General features: G+C 43.4%; 1 long non-coding RNA gene across 1 annotated transcript in view; it reads right to left on the minus strand.

Moving 5' to 3' along the window:
- Window positions 1-2,968: 2,968 nt before the first annotated feature.
- Window positions 2,969-17,399, minus strand: part of LOC115086178 — a 71,374-nt gene continuing 56,943 nt past the window's right edge. Inside the window, exons 4-6 of the long non-coding RNA XR_003855129.1 lie at window positions 15,550-15,632; window positions 12,557-12,597; window positions 2,969-3,245 (exon numbers count right to left, since the gene is read on the minus strand). This is a non-coding gene — a long non-coding RNA (uncharacterized LOC115086178). The remainder of the gene's footprint in view (window positions 3,246-12,556; window positions 12,598-15,549; window positions 15,633-17,399) is intronic.

Genomic DNA, 17,399 nt, shown 5'->3' on the forward strand with positions numbered 1-17,399 from the left:
TGTGTGGGCCTAGTTGCAGGGATTTGCAGGAACTTTTAGGGGTAAACTGCCTCAGGTACAAAACTTAGATTGTAAGCCCTCTGGGGATAGGGAAATACCTACAGTACCTGAATGTAAACCAATGTGATATCTCAGATTGAATATCGGTATATAAAAAATAATAAATAAATAAATAAAGTGAGAAGCCCTGCTGGGAGTTAGACAGGGATTTAAAAGTGATTTAGTTATTGCTGGATATGCAGGCTTTTTTTTTTTTTTTTGCCTTGAGAAAAAAGAAAAGAGGAAGGAACACTGGTGCAGCAGGGCTGTGCTGAACAGGGTGAGGCCCTGGAAAAGCTACCAGAGTGGGCAGTGAGTGCACTGAATGGAAACCTGGTGGGACCCTCTTCCAGCAAGCAAGCTACTCTGCAAAGGAGGTGTGCAGCCATGAGAGAACCTGGAGTGGAGAAGCCACAGTATTGCAGCCCAGAATGCAGCAGTCTGAGAGCATGACGGAAGGAAGCTGGCAGGCCCTGATCCAGAATTTCCAGGAGGGAGATAGGAGATTACAAGAGCTTGGCAAGGAGTCAGCGGGCCTAGGCTGAGCAAATATGAAACCAGGAAGCACGCTGGACCATTGTCAACTTTTGTGTGACGTGGAGCTTCGTGGTCTTGTCAAGAACTGGTAATGCAGAGTGCCCAGGAGGGTGCATTACAGATGAGCTGGACAAGGAGAACTAATAGCTCATGGAGGAATTAGATGAGTGGTTGGCAGAAGTGTCCAGTGAGCAGACTGAGTCATGGCAATAGTCTGAGATGGTCGCGAGGAAGAAGCTGTAGGGGGCCCAAACACTAACGGGAGTGAAGAGACTGCTCCTGTGAGAAGCTCAGAGAAGGGGGCTGTGAAAAACCCTGAGAGAGGGGACACAGAGAGCCCTAGCAAGAGCAACGCAGACTGCCTAGCAGGAGGCAGTATGAAGTTAGGAGTAGTCAATATAGAAGGTCCCAAGAGAGACCATGTAGGGTATACAAACACTACCGGGAGCCCCAAAACACCTCTTGTGAGAAGCCCAAAGAGAGAAAAGCAAGCGAGAGATGCCATGGAGAGCCCAGAGGGTAGTACTGCGGAGACCCCAGCAAGTGAGACTGTGGAGGAGCCAGCAACCAGCATGGGCAAGTGGCCAGAGTATACAGAAGAGGAAACCATGGAGAGCCCAGAGGGAGGCGCTGTGGAGAATCTGGAGGAAGAGACCACTTAGAGCTTAGAAGATGGTACTATGGAGGCTCCAGCTACTGAGGATACAGAAGAACCAGGGAGGGGCTCTACATCAGATAACAGAAGCCAGGAAGCAGGTGTAGCTGCTTATAGAGGAACCAGCACTGGTGGTTCCCCAGTCAGTCCATATAGCTCCAGCAGGGGGAATTCAAACCCAGAGCTAGCAAAGGACTTAAAGGATTGGGTGGTGGTTGTGATGCTTTTGAGGGTAACCCTAAGAGAAGGGGACTGGGAGATTTTGGACTCTTCTGGATGGGATCTAGGAGGGGGTAGGGATGCTTGGCCTGATGGGTCCAAGCTGAGGGGAGGGGTATGTGAGGCCGCGCCCCTCGTGTTCCCCTATTTTCCTGTGCAGGACCAGGCTAGATACCTGGTCCACCTTAAATCCACTAAGGAGAGTATGCTCTATGGGCAGGATCCTGCAGGGCAGGTGGGGCCCAGAGGGCATAACCAGAGACTGGGGAATACGAGCTGGGATGTAGGTGGGGAAAAGCAGACCAGGCCCAGGTCTCCGGGATGAAGGCAGCTCCTGTGCCTGTGGGAATCACCGCTCATTCACACTTCTCAAAAAATCTTAAATCTTTATTCCAACAATATATTTTTTTTTGTTTTCTTTTTATAAATCAACTAAGGGCATATAAGTTATAATGCACATCTGCGCTTCTTATGACAATACCAAACTATAAACTATTTTAGAAAAATTACTTATCTTATCTGTGCCAATAATAGAAAAAGGACTGTGAGGACTCTGTAAAAGGTTCAACCTGAAGAAAATTCAAGGCAAGCAAAATGGCAAAAGAGCTAAAGAGTTCATAGTCAGGTACTGTTATATGAAGCACAGATGTGCACCCAGACCTCCCACCCAAAAACTGCAGACAAGTCCGATTTTCCATTATGCGAGTTCATTAGCAGGTGTAAAAATGTATGAATAAGTTTGGTAACACCTAAACATAGACCTCATATAAAATGGCAACATGAGCAGATACTTCTGAGCCTTGCCCCTAGACTGTCCTTAGACCACTGATAAAATGCACATGTCACATTGCAAATATGTATGCATTCTCAAGGCTTATACAATGGCATATATGAGTGATCACTGCTACTTGTGTGCGTATATGCTATTTTTACATGGAAAACCTCTTTAAAAAGTCACGTAATAAAATTGAATGTTCTGTGCTTAAAAAATGTATGTGCACAAACGGCCAAAGGCAAATAGAGTGAATGCACATCCCTCAAGGATTCTACTCCTGTATCAGGATCTTGTGTTGCAGTATTCAGGGTACGTTGTATGGTGAGCCTCCTCCTTTGCCTCTTTGTCATCATTATGATCATCATCATCATCATCATCATCAATTCTGATTTTTTTAATTGCCTTACCTTAAATTACACACAAAGCAAATTACAGCAATATAAACATCCAGGTCAAAACAATAAATAAAATTACCCATCTTAAACTCAGTCATAAAAATAATATCTTTAACCCCAGTTTTCTCACGCTAGTGACCTCACATTTTACCATCAGAAAACAAGATGAGTTATCTGATAAAATCAAACTGGAAAAGCTTATAAAAAATATTCAAGTTTCAGCTGTTTTTTTAATTATTATTATTTATTGAATTTAACAAGATATTTTCAAGAAATTCCACATCTTGATTTGAAATCAGAGATACAAATACAAAAGATACAAAGGAAAATACAAAACAATATCGGACAATCTCTCTCTGTACTCAAGGCCTCTTATATACCTTCTACTAACCAAATCAGTTATCTGCTTTTCTTGTAGATAAAACCCCTCCAGTTGCTAGCTCCTCTCCAATTTCAGCCAAGTGAGTGATGGGTACGGCATAGGTTCGCTACTGAAAGTGATTGTACCTTGTATAACAGTTTTTGTTTCCTTTTGAATTGTTTAATACAATTCTTTCCTCAGATTGAGTTCTTGGATCCAAAAGAAATTGTGGACTTGAGGTCAGCTGTTTTTTTAATTGGGTACCTGTGTCGGCATATAAATTAAGGAGAATCAAAATATATAAATTGCAGCTTCTTACACCTTTAGAGCAAGGAACATATGCATCGAGGATGTTCCCGCTGTGCCCTTAAGAATCACTTTACTCTACTGTATCTTACAGTTTCTTGACATGTCTTCCTCCTTTCTTTCTTTACATGCAGTCTTTCAATAGCTATTCAGAAGCACAAAGACAAAACCATTCACTCCTAAAGAGGGATTTTTAAATCCAGCAAATAAACAATTTATCTAACCCCCATTCCTAAAACCTGAGCAGCTTGTTTTATATATTCTGTTTTGTAACGTATAATATGGCAATGATGTTACAGGATGTAACAATGCATTACATATGAGGGAAAATGAGTGCCACACATCTTGTTCTGTATATCCAAGATTTAGAAAATACATGCAACATAACATGAGTACTATTAGCTAGCTTGCTCCTGGCTTGACTCATCCCATCCCCACTCTCATTTCCTACACTCACCCAACCCCTTGACCCTTCTCCACCTTCCCAACTTTTCTTCTCCTCGCACCCTAGACAGAACATATAAACACCAGGAAGTAGGAATTAAATAGAAACATTAGGTCACAGCTTACTATTTACTACTAACATCTTAATCATACATAACACATTAAGTGGCTGAGTCACTAAGTCTTTTTTTCCCATTCATTGACTATGGGGGAAAAACCTTAGTGAATTTGACCCCAAATCAAATCTAACTTTACATAGACATTTGTACCCCTAGTTATGTCCTTTAATTATTATATTTTATTTATGGTAGATTTAGCACATGCCTTTGTATTGATAGCTGAAGATGAGTTACAATCAGGTACAGTAAGTATTTTCTGTGTCCCCAGAGGGCTTACAATGTACCTGAGGCAATGAATTGGAGAGTGAAATAACTTGCCCAAGGTCCATTCACTAGTGTCTGTTTCTTTGCAGCCTGGTTGAGAAACATTTCTCGTAGCCGATACTATGGACTGTGGTTTGTAGATCATGTAGAAATTACTTAGACTTTATCTTTTAGTTGGCATATCGGCAAGGCCGGATTTAAGATTATAGTGTCCATAGGCAGAAGATGGAATGGGGGCCTTGCCCCTAGAAACCAGGGAGCAGCCTGAGAAGTTATAGTTTTTGGGCACCTGCAGAATTTGGTACCCTAGGCACATGCTCATTTTACCCATGCCTAAATTGGGCCCTGCTTATCAGCTCCATGATTATGGGTTATCCAGGGGCGGTTCTATAATGAGGTAGGGTAAGGCGGCCGCCTCAGGCAGCAAAATTTTGAGGTGGCAAATTATGCCCCCCTAAAATGCCCATGCAGCGTCTGTCTCATATGAGCCAGTTAACAGTGCGCATGCATCAGAAAACGACAGAGGTGCAGCTTCCCAACCTCAGCATGAGCAGGCAAGCTCATCAGTTTGTTCTGCCTCATGCCATAGAGCTTTGCTGACTAAGGAGCAGGGCAGAAGCAAAGTTATAGACTGGTCCCGCACTACTCAGCTTGCCGCCCGTGCTATGCTACCTGTTCTGTGGCTTAAATGCCTGCCCCCATGGGATCTTAAAGTAAAATTAAGTAAAGTATTGTTGAAGTTTAAAATTGCCGGAGGCCGCATTTCATTGCTTAAGACTGATTCCCTTGTCCCCCCATGTTACTCGGGGGGGGGGGGGGGGCTCACAGGAGGGGAGGCAGCTAGGTGGGGGGTCAGAAGAAGGAAGAGTCAAGGTGGTCTCAGGGAGGGAGGAGGGACCTTGGGGTACAATGGGACGGGAGATCCAAGGCAGCCACAGCACTGTAGGCAGCACACACAGACCGGAGGCTGGGGGTGACTGGAACGGAGCTCAGCAGGAGACCTGGTGGACGACACTGAGCCCGGTGCTGGCAGGCCCTGCTCTTCAGTAGCAGCATTACAAGTGCAGTGACGCCTGATCTCCTCTGTCTGAATGTCGCTATGCAGCACACTGGCTCCTCCCTGCTCCTGGAGAGAGAGAGAGAGAGAGAGAGAGGCAGTGGTCTGGGCAGGAGAGGGTAAAAGTGACCTGAAGAGAGAGACATTGGTCTAGGGAGGAGGGGGTGACAGTGGCTGAACAGAGAGATAAATATAATTAGAGTGAAAGAGAAAGAAAAAATTCTGTAGCACTGATGACAGTGACTGAAGAGAGAGGGAGATTGGTCTGGGAAGAGGAGTGACAGTGACTGGTGAGAGAAAACTGGTCTGAGGGAGGGGGAAACAGTGACTGGTGAAAGAGTGGTCTGGGGAGAGGAGTGACAGTGACTGGTGAGAGAGAGCAACAGGTCTGGTGAAATGGGTTTCCGTGACTGGTGAAAGACGGAGACACTGGTCTAGGGGGAGGGGTGACAATGACTGGTAAAAGAGAGAGACTGGTCTGAGGGAGGGAGTGACAGTGACTGGTGAGGGAGAAAGAGACTGGACTGGGGGAGGGGGTGAGTGTGAGCAGTAAGCCTTTGGGTAGTAAGTGCTGGGTGGTTGCATTGGGCACCACTAGCATCATCTATCCTGCCACAACCTGAAGAGAGGCCTGGTAGGTCCGTGGCAGACCCCTTTCCGTCGTGGCTTTAAGAGATGGGGAGGCCCTGAGAGTATGAATATGTGTGCATGTATGCAAGTGAGAGAGTGAGTCTGTGTGCATGTGTATGTGTATGTGCCAGAGAATGAGACCTTGTGTGTGTCTGTGTATGTGCATGCGTGAGAGTGAGAACCTGTGTGTGTGCACATCAGTGTGTGTGCACAAGGGTGCCTTTGTGCATGTTTGTGTGGTGTGGGTGTGTGAGAGAGCCTGTGTGTACGTGTGTGTGAGAGGTAGAGTCTGTGTGTGGGTGAGGAAGAGACAGCCTGTATGCATGTATATGTGGTATAGGTATGCATAAGAGCCTGCATGCATGTGTGAGTATATACAGTGTGCAAGATAGATTGTGTGTACGTGTCAGTGTGGTGTGTGAGAGGACCCGTGTGTATGTATGTGTGTGTGCTGTGCATGAGTGCCTGTGAATATATGTATGTGTGAGAGAGGAGATAAAGTTTGTGTGGTCCCTCCCCCTAATCCACGATAGTTTCAGGGTGACTGGAAATCAAAAGATATCAGGTATGGAGCGTGGGGAATTCTTTTTTATTCTTCTTAGATTTAATTGTTCAGGGTAATTTGATCTGTCTGTTTTGAAATATTTTATTGGTTTTTGAGTACATTTAAAAAAAATGTAATTTAATTTTTGAATTATCTGTTCATCAGCTGTTTTGAAATATTTATTCTATTTGTATAGTTTTACTATTATGATTAATGTGTTATATTTCTTGATTCTATTATTATTTTATGAAGAATGATGGTGTTTCTGGTTTTCTAGTGATACACTGCATACAGCGGGCTTCCTGTGGTTTCATTCAGGTTTTGTCTGCACATTTCTGTTTATATTTTATTCTGCATATGGTGTCGGTCATGTGTGATCGAGGTGAGGTATTCTGCTGGCATGTACTTTGTGTAGGGATCTATAGCAGCCTGGTTTATTCTGTTTTCCCTAATAGGTGGTATATTAGTGTTTTAGGACCTGGGATAATATTTGCAGTATTGCATTTTCATAGATAGGGTTGTTAGTGTTTGAGTGCTGACATTAGTACTGTTTTGGTATGGGAGGTTTACTATATTATCACTGTAATTCAGTTTACTCATGGCTTTCTCAGGGCTAAGCCCATATCAAATGCACTTTACAATAGTCCTCCTAATACCATATGGGTTCCAAGTGTTGTTTTTGCAGGGTTTTCTGTTTGGAACCAGTGCGGTGCATGTAAAAATAATCTAAATGTTGCGGTGATTTTTACCCCAGAAGACTATGAATGACCTTCTCTTGTAAAATCGGTTATTACAAATGCACAGTTTTTACTTGTGTGCAGTGAGGGCTGGGAAGGAGGGAACACGAGGCTGTAAAGTTTGCCTAGTGCACTGACCTGGAGAGAGTGCACCACGCAAAGACCCCCATCATTCACCCGTTTCCCCCTTCTCCAGGAGGCAAATACTGGGGAAATGTGGGAGGCAGGTGGCAGGGTTCCTGGGAGCGCGGCAGGAGCTGCCAGCTTCCTAGAAATATCATCACTAACATACTGCCTCTCCTTTGGGAATTCTCACCCCTCTTTTCCCCCCTTCTGCAGCATTTAAAATTATCGAAAGGGCCAGACTCCAATGGGACCTCCATGACCCTCTTAATGATTTGACCTGTGCCGTGCCTTGGGGGAGACGCCAACTCATCCCTTGCCTCAGGCAGCAGATTGCCTTGAGCCACCCCTATTGGTATCACACAAGACAAAGAAGATATGCAGCTGCCTGAATCAATCACAAAGATTTCTTTGGGCCAGAACGTGGGGAGGGCTCTGAGTTTCTTTGCCTCTACTTGTTGTGACAGAATCCTCTCACCTTCCCCCTTTTATTTCCAGGAGGTAGGAAGGCAGCAGGATGCACCTCCTGGGCAGAATTCCCAATGGCTTAGCTTCCCCGCTTTTGAATTGGTCCAGGCCACCCAAGCCCCTCCCCTTCCAGGCCGGATTTGGTCAGCTGTGCCTAGGACTGGCCCTCCGCCCATGCCGTGAAGGATTTCATGCATGCAGAGGGTGAAGGCTGGCCTACTGGCTGGTGCAAAGGACATGCTAAACTGCTCCCTTCCCTGGTGTCAAGTGCACTCACAAAATGACCATAAGTTACAAAGTTAATAAAGATAAAAATGTATACTGAATGCTGTATTTACTTTAAGACATGTGTGCATACATGCACATTTTTTAAAACACACTATATTTGGTCAAGCATCTACAGTACTTCAGTATTTGTATCCATAAAACTTTCTAGGTCTCACAACAGAACAAAATCCTGGGGAACCCTAAAAGATCTAATAGAAACCATTTAAACATTTCCAATGTTAGCAAGACAAGGAAATCTCGTAGTACATTTCACCGAAACTGTCATAGTGAAAGCGTGCAGATGAATTCTAGAATTCCAAACATCATAGAAATCCAGTATCACTTTCTTTAAGCTAAACATTCAATAAACATCGCAATATATTATTTCTCTTAACTCAGCTATGAAACTTGGAACATTCCCATTTAAGATCTAATCTTGATGACTTGGCTAACCCTTTTCTGCGGAGTGAAATGAAATAAATTGTAATATTACAGATGGCACCAGGAATCTAAGCTCAGACCATTGGTGCTGTTAACCAAGTCTTATTTTGCTTTGCCAGTAGTGTCATGAATGTAATGCAAGTTGAAAAATGTGCAACAGATATTCAACTTAACTTAGCCTTAACCACACAGATTTGTATCATAAAATTAATCTGACATTGACCTCTGGAAAAAATGTTCCCAGAGATAGAATTGTGTTGGGCGGTATGGTAAAGTTTTTCTTCCTAAGGTATTTAACAATTCCTACCAAATTATGAATTGCGAGTATATCATTTGCCCATCAGAGATTGAAATGTGATAATACTGGTAAGTTTTTCAATTCTTTACCTTTTGTCCCTATTATGGAGTAATATCCCTTGGTCTAAAGTAAAAAGAATTCCCTAACACAGAGAATATTCTAGGTAGTAAGAAAAGTGTGACTAGGTTCTGCCAGTAGGCATCAGAGATAAGTCTTCTTTGTTAAGAAAAGAGTGAAGTCTTAAGCTTGCCATTGGTATTTCTCTCCCAGCAGAGAAGGGAACAAGTGGTGGAGAACTGCAGAAAACTCCATCTCTATAACATCTACAGAAGACTCTGGAGCAAAATTGTAGAGCTGTGAAACTTATTCCCTTCTATCGCAGTGTCATGAGTTGCTTAGCTGGACTCAGGGTACACCTTCCGAGGAGCAGTACAGGACTTCAAGAATAGACATGGGCTGGTCTTCTGCCTAGTTAGCCCACCTCCCCTACAGGTTGAGCCGTTGGGTTCTGGAAGCCAGTAGGACTTGACTGCAGTGACAGTACATCATTGTGAGACTATGCAGGTGGGACCAGGTCTAGAGAGACTGGTCAGACTGGAGCAAGGCTGGACAGGTTGGAGCAAGGCTTGGACAGGCTGGAACGGGTAAGGCTTGGTACTGGCATAGACTCATAACAAGGACTTGGGCTGCAACGAACAGAGAGGCAAGGTAGTGAGCACAGCCAAGGAACAATACAAGCAAGGCAGGGTACTGGGCAAGAACAGGACATGGAGCTGGACTGGATATTGGAACCGGCAGGACTGAACAGAGTTTGACAAGATAAGAAAAGGACAAGACCAACAAGGCAGATAAGGGCAGGAACCCAGACAAGACGGACAAAGGTAACACAGAACAGAGAACATATAAGGCAGAAGGCAACAAGACTGGAAGCCTGTAGGCTACTAGGCAATAGGCCTGAAGGTCCCTAGGAGAGGGAGAGGCCTAGATAGACCACAAGCCTAGAAGCAATAAGGCAAGAGACCACAAAGCAAGCACTAGGAACAAGAAGGCCCAAAGGTCCCAAGGCAAGACAAGGAGCAAGAAGGCCCTGAGTTTTGCAAAGCAAGAAACAGCAGCTAAGTTAAGGAGCCAAGGGTGAGTGGATTACATAGGGCTGGACCTTAGGTATGGTGCAAGCAGTGAGGAGGAGCTTGGCAAGGCTGGAGCGAGGCTGCAAGTCAGCCTGAGTCAGGAAGCCATTGAGGAGCTGGCTTGGATAGCTCTGAACAGAGCTCACTGGTGTCCTCTGCAGGTAAGGAGGCAACATGGTAATCAGAATCAGGGTACAATGAGCTGTACAGCAGACAAAATTGAAACATGCAAAAACAGGAGTCTCTAGTTTGAATTTCTCAGTCAGTTAAGGAGATGATTCTGAGGACCATGCAAGAAATTAATTGCAGAGAATAACAGTAATTAAGGGTCTCAGAGTTTTAGGTGGAGGCTGCTGAGCCCTGGAGGCAATCCTAATTAGCTCTTTGGGACTAAATGTTAGTGGAGCAGTTTTACTTGTCACACTCATTAGTCCCAGGTTATCCTGGCTGGGCTTTAGAGCAGTTTTGGTTTCTCCAGATAAATAATCAAAGTTTTCATGGCTGATTGCAGTTACCTTAGCTATTCTGCTTGGGAAGACTGTGCACAGAGCCTGATTGGCAGTTTGTACCTCTGCAGGAATTGATTTTAAAACCTTGTGATTATTTGTAGAGGTGCCTGGAAGTACTGAAGGTTCCTGCCAATGGGGTCGGTGCAATAAAATTTGCAGAAAGCGGGCTGATTTTTCAGCGCCCGCTTTCTTAGCGCACGCATGGCGCCCGCAAGGGGGCGCCATGCAATAAACAAATGAGGAGTCGTGCTAGCAAGGAGGCGCTAGGGTCGCTAGCACGACCTTAGCGCCTCCTTGCTAACGCGACCCCGCGGTTACCGGCTGGCTGCCGGTTATGAACACCGATGCCGATAAACTCAGCATCGATTTTCGTAACTGCAGTCCGCCGGTTATGAAAAGCGACGCCGACTTTATCGGCATCGGTTTTCATTACTGCAGCCGGGCAGTTTTGAAAACAGACACCGAGCATATCGGCGTCGATCTTCAAAGTGGCTTTTTTTTTTAACTTTAAAAAAAGTACAGAAAAGCAGTTTTTTCTGCTTTTCTGTACTTTTTTTCAGTGCGCTCAGCTACTAACGCCTGCTCCAGGCAGGCGTTAATATCTGAGCGATAAATGTGCATCTGAGATGCACATTGATTTTTTTGTATTGGGAGTGAATGAGTAATAGCTTCGTTCACATGCATTTGCATGTGATGAGCGCTAACTCATTCACTCCGCGTTGGACGTGCGTTAAATAGGCGCTAATCTCCCTATTGCATTAGGGGGTGGATTAGCGCCTATTTAACCCGCGTCCAACAGCGGGTTAAACAGTGCGCTCGGCTGAGCTCACTATATTGCATTGGCCCCGATCAGAGCTGGAATTACAGGTAGGTAAACTTCTCTGCCAACTTAGATCTGCTGTATTAGTTAGGGATGCCTGAAGGTGCTGATGATTTTACTGCCTCTGGACTAGGTTTTCCCTGAATATTTTACATATTAGCTATTTCTGGTGTCTGTGGGGTAGGGAGCATTTTAGAGGCCTCACGGTTGCAACAGGTCTGTAAGCAGTGAGGGCTAGCAAACTGGCATTTGTAGCACCTCCATTTAGCTGGGTTAATGAGGTGGCAGCACACATATTTATCAAGGGTTGGAGGACTGTGGAGCTGGTAAACAGGGCAGACATAATACAACAAACTATCAGGAATGTTCTTTTGGGCCACAGCTGGAGCAGGTTTTGTCCTGCCAGGTACAGGATGTAAATCATCTTGCGTATTGGGATTGTACTGACTTTTTTTTTTTTCCCTGAGGTTTTCTGGCTCTACCCAGAGCAGAATCAAGATAGAGATATGGGGAATGTGTGGGAAGGACTACAGTATTCTGAATTTGACAGTCAGGACAGACACAATAGACATTCTCTAGGATATCCTGCAGTACTGAAGCAGATACATTGGAGCTAAAAAAAATTGAAATCGTTCAGACTGGAGCAAGGCTTGGACAGGCTGGAACGGGTAAGACTTGTTACTGGCATAGACACATAACAAGGACTGGGGCTGCAATGGACAGAGACAAGGCAAGGTAGTGAGCACAGCGCAATATTGTAAAGTAGAATAAATGCTTGCATACTGGGAAATCAATGTTCAACAAGTTAGCATAATCCCTCTTAGATAATTTTACAAAACATTACAAGTTTACAATGTTGAATATACTGCTGTAATGTTTTGTAAAATGACCAAAAAGGGATTATGCTAAGTGATATCACTTGTAGAAAATTGATTTCCCAGTATGTAAGCATTCATTCTACTTTACAATATTGCACTGTTATTCATTAAATAAGATGTGTATAGGCAGAGATTATTTTATTTTTGTTCAACACATGGATATATGTAAGTTGTACTGTTTGTGTTACATTAATCAAACTTAAGAGTATAGTTACTCATTTATTTTCATTCTTTTGAAGTATAAGTTAAAGATTTGTGTTTTAACTACTGCCATTCTATTTACATTAGTGTATTTTTCTTCCATTCCTCTGGAATTGTTTTCTCTCTCCCTCTCTCTCACTCTCTCTCTCTATCTAATGTTCAATACTTAATGTTTAATGTAACGCCTTACCAGCGACAGTTTTGTTCTATGGAAACCGACCTGATTCGATATTTTATATCGAGAATGTCGGTATATAAAAACCCTAAATAAATAAATAAATAAATAAATATCTAATGGTGTAAAGATTATATACATATCTATTAGAAATGTATACTTACCTGAAGTCATATTTTTGGTGTGGTGATCCATTCTTGCATACCTGAAATTATAAAGTTAAACCAAGAATCAATTCTAGAAAGTATAACTGTATGCATATACATGCAAATGTTATAAAGTTCTCATCCATAATATTTATCTGACAAATCCAGATTTGTGAAACCGTTCCTTCTTTGTTTGATACTTTAAGATTTCAGTTGTCTTAAATGTGAGAATAAGAGAACATTATTACTGAAAAAATATATATATAATTGTTTCTTTGCTATTGGTTACATTAAATAGTTAAATAATTACATATTAACAACAAATACATTTTTAATTATTTGGAAATTTGCCTTTGGTGGCTTCTTGATTTCTTGTGAAGAAATCTGGAATAAAAGTAAAGGGAACTTGTTTAAACTAATTAATATTTCATTTATTTGGGGAAACCTTCTTAGCTATTCAGTTACTTCTACGTGGCACTGTGCAAAATAAATAGTTCCATACTAGATGCTCTACAATAGCCTGCAGGCAACAAGGCTGGAGGCACATAAGCTACTAGGCAACAGGCCCGAAAGCCCCTAGGAGAAGAGAGAGGTCTAAATAGGCCACAAGGCTAGAAGCAAGAAGGCAAAAGACCACAAATCAAGGCACTAGGAACAAGAAGGCCAAAAGATCACAAGGCAAGAAAGGAGCAAGAAGGCCCAAAGGCCACAAGGCAAGATAAGGAGCAAGAAGGCCCAAAAGCTGTAGGGTAGAGAGCAAGTGTTACGCCCGTCGGTTGCAGACAGCTGCGACCACTATTGCTCACCTCCTTCTTTGCCTCCCTGACTCCATCGGGTAGATTGGCAGCCTCCGATAGCTGCCAATGACCTGCCTACAGCTCCCAGGCCTCCCGGGTCGGCCTGGATGCCGCTGACCACCATCTTGACTCTCTATGACTCTCTAGGCGCACGTGTGTGTGCAAGGGCCAGTCTTAACCACGTTTTAGCGGGAACCTCGGGGGCGTCCCCTTCGGATGACGTCATCCTTCTTGAGGCCAGACGGAGGCTGAGGGCAGGAACAAGAAGACTCAGATGAAGACTCAGGATACTCGGAGGATTCAGACAAAGACTTGGATACTCAGAAGACTCAGACTTGGATACTCAGGAGACTCAGATGAAGACTTAGATACTTAGGAGACTAAGACAAGGACTCAGGTTACTCAGAAGACTTGGACAAGGATTCAGGTTACTCAGAGGTTTCAGGCAAGGATTCAGGAGTCAGGCGAAAGTAGTGGGGGAGAACTGAATCGCAGCGCACCCTACGCAGCCACCCATGGCTGGCTGGTCGCGGACTATGCTGAACGTGAAGCAGACACCAGGCAAACAAGTGGAACTTGAGACTGGAACATGACGAAGATTCAGTAGAGGCCTGCACCGGTTCACGCCCTACACAGCCGTCTGTGGCTGGTCGTGGACCACCCTGAAGCGGAGCAGGTTCTGGCAGAGTCTTAGGCATGGACACAATAAGTTGTTGCTAAATACTGGTAAGACCACAATGTTGTTAATTCATCGACCTCATTCCGAACCTTTACAGGACACTATCTCAATAGACAATTTTTCATTTTCTCTTACTAAACCTATCAAGAGTCTAGGCATCATGATTGACTCTTTCTTATCTTTCAAACCTCAAATAAAATTGCTGATTAAAACAGGCTTCTTTAAACTTCGGCTGTTAAGAGGCCTTCGTCATTTGTTGTATGACAAAGAGTTTTTGATGGTTGTTCGTGCCATTATTTTTCCGCACATTGACTACTGTAATGGGTTATATATTGGTTTACTGAAGTGTTTAATTCAATCAGTACAACTTTTGCTAAACTCAGCTGCCAGGCTGGTTTCTCACACAAAGCGCTTTGAAAAGATCTCGCCAACCCTATGTAGACTTAACTGGTTACCAGTGAATGAACGTATAGTGTTCAAAATAGGCATGTTAGTGTACAAGCTTCGTGCGTCAAATTCTACCTTTTGGTTTAATGTACTGTTACAGATTTATAATCCAGTTAGATGTTTGAGATCTTCACAATTTAATTTGCTAGAGATTCCCTCAATTTGCCATGCCCGTTTATCCTGTACTAGGGAGACTTTTTTCTCCATTGCGGCACCCATTCAATGGAACCTTCTTCCTTTTGACCTCAGATCTTTAGAAGATGTTAAAAAATTTAAAACGGCATTTAAGGAATATCTGCTTCATCGTGCGTTCAATGATAAATGAGGCTGCATGAATGTTCTTAATCTGCTCATTAAAAGATATATGATGATTTATTAATTGAATATTCAATTTTTGGAATATGCTCTTATGTCTAAAATAGTAAATGTACCATTAATATTTGGTATTTTGCGGCTTGGTTTCTGTGAAGCTGAAATCTGTTGTCTGTATTTTATTTTGTTTTTATTATGTATGTACCCTTGTATATCGCCTAGGCCTTGTTAAGTGTTAGGCGATTAATAAATTTTAACAAATGAAATAAATGAAAATTCAATTTTCCATGCACGCTTCTTAAGGCTATGCTGTCATTAGTTACGCGGGACAGCGTTTAGTATTACTTTAAACTAACTCACTCTGTTTTCTTACCTTCATTCATATTAAAAATGTGTAATCCGCTGTTTTGGGTTTTTTTTAATATTATTTTTTTCACATATGAGGCCTTTGGGGACAGAGCACTGAGTCTGTGCTTTTACACCTCTCAACTGATGCCTCAGATCTCCTGAAATTCTAAACTATCCTTCAGCTATCACTGACCATTTCACTTCTAACCAGGGAAGCCAAACGCATGTTAGCCCTGGTTACGGCTACAGAATTTTTCTATAGCTCCCCCTCTCGGACATCAGCACAGAGGCCTAGACATTTTATTTCTCCGTCAAGGCCTTTTATAACCCCACTGTTAATCCCCCCCCCCCCTTTTTTTTTTTTTGTAAATAAATAAATAAACAAGGTGGCAGCTGCGGTCAGCCTCAAACAAAAATCAAGGACTTACCCACTCTCTGCAGTCAGCATCAGAGCAAGGAGTGTTTTGCTTCAGGCAGGACAGGACCCCTCTCCTGCTAGAGGGCGTTTAACCTAAGCAAACAAACAAAACAAAACGTGTTTACATCTGCATTAAAGCAGATATCACCCTGCTGGCTTTCCCAACAGTCTCAGACATCGGAGCAGCAAATAAACAAAACAAACATGCCCCAAACAGCACCTCTCTCCCTTTTCTATCCTCTTCTTTACAAGTGCAGCAGCTGTTACAAAAAGGAAAGCTCAATGACAGCTCAAATTCTTTAAAAAAAAAAATCTTGCTACCCCTGCAACACTGCTTTTGCTTGTCCTGCTCTTGCTTCAGTCCCAGGTAACTATTTATTTTTATTATTCTATTATTATTTAATTATTTTTTTAATACCTATATTACATTTCCCTGTGCTGAAACACAATGTTGGCCTCAACATTGCCTACATCCATCTCATAAGAACAAAAGAACATGCCATACTGGGTCAGACCAAGGGTCCATCAAGCCCAGCATCCTGTTTCCTAGGGATGTGCAGAAGGACCGCATATGTTGCATTCGGTATTCGTATTCATCGGGGGGCAGATACGTTGCATTCGGCAAGAGGGGCCCCCGATACGTTAATGTGTTCATTCTTGTTTCCCAGCTAAAATTTAATTACAGTCCCCCACCCTCCTGACCCACCCAAGACTTACCAAAACTCCCTGGTGGTCCAGCGCGGGGTCTGGGAGCCATCTCCTGCACTCACGCCATCGGCTGCCGGTATTCAAAATGGCACCGATAGCTGACCTTACTATATTACAGGGGCTACTGGTGCCATTGGTCGGCCCCTGTCACATGGAAGGAGCAATGGACGGCCGGCGCCATCTTGTGCTCCTACCATGTGACAGGGGCTGACCAATGGCACCCTGTGACATAGTAAGGTCAAAGGCTATCGGCACCATTTTGAATACCGGCAGCCGACGGCGTCAGTGCAGGAGACGGCTCCCGGACCCCCCGCTGGACCACCAGGAAGTTTTGGTAAGTCTTGGGGTGGTCAGGAGGGTGGGGGGTTTGTTTAAATTCACTCCTTTAGATGGCCAAATAATTCGGTGAAGATTCTTTGTATTCATAGGGAATCGCAATACGTTTCGCTTCCCCACGAATACAACGAATATGGCCCTATATGTTGCGGATTACCAATACGTTGCAAACGAGTGCACACCCTACTGTTTCCAACAGTGGCCAATCCAGGCCATAAGATCCTGGCAAGTACCCAAAAACTAAGTCTAGTCCATGTTACTGTTGCTAGTAATAGCAGTGGCTATTTTCTAAGTCAATTTAATTAATAGCAGGTACTGGACTTCTCCTCCAAGAACGTATCCAATCCTTTTTTAAACACAGCTACACTAACTGCACTAACCACATCCTCTGGCAACAAATTCCAGAGTTTAACTGTGCATTGAATGAAAAAGAACTTTTTCCGATTAGTTTTAAATGTACCACATGCTAACTTCATGAAGTGCCCCCTAGTCTTTCTATTATCTGAAAGAGTAACTAACTGATTCACATTAACCTGTTCTAGACCTCTCATGATGTTAAACACCTCTATCATATCCCCCTCAGCTGTCTTCTCCAAGCTGAAAAGTCCTAACCTCTTTAGTCTTTCCTCATAGGGGAGCTGTTCCATTCCCTTTATCATTTTGGTTGCCCTTCTCTGTTCCTTCTCCATCGCAATTATATCTTTTTTTGAGATGCGGCGACCATAATTGTACACAGTATTCAAGGTGCAGTCTCACCATGGAGCGATACAGAGGCATTATGACATTTTCCGCTTTATTCATCATTCTCTTTCTAAT

The sequence above is a fragment of the Rhinatrema bivittatum genome, chromosome 2, assembly GCF_901001135.1.
Source record: "Rhinatrema bivittatum chromosome 2, aRhiBiv1.1, whole genome shotgun sequence".
NCBI classification, from domain to species: domain Eukaryota; kingdom Metazoa; phylum Chordata; class Amphibia; order Gymnophiona; family Rhinatrematidae; genus Rhinatrema; species Rhinatrema bivittatum.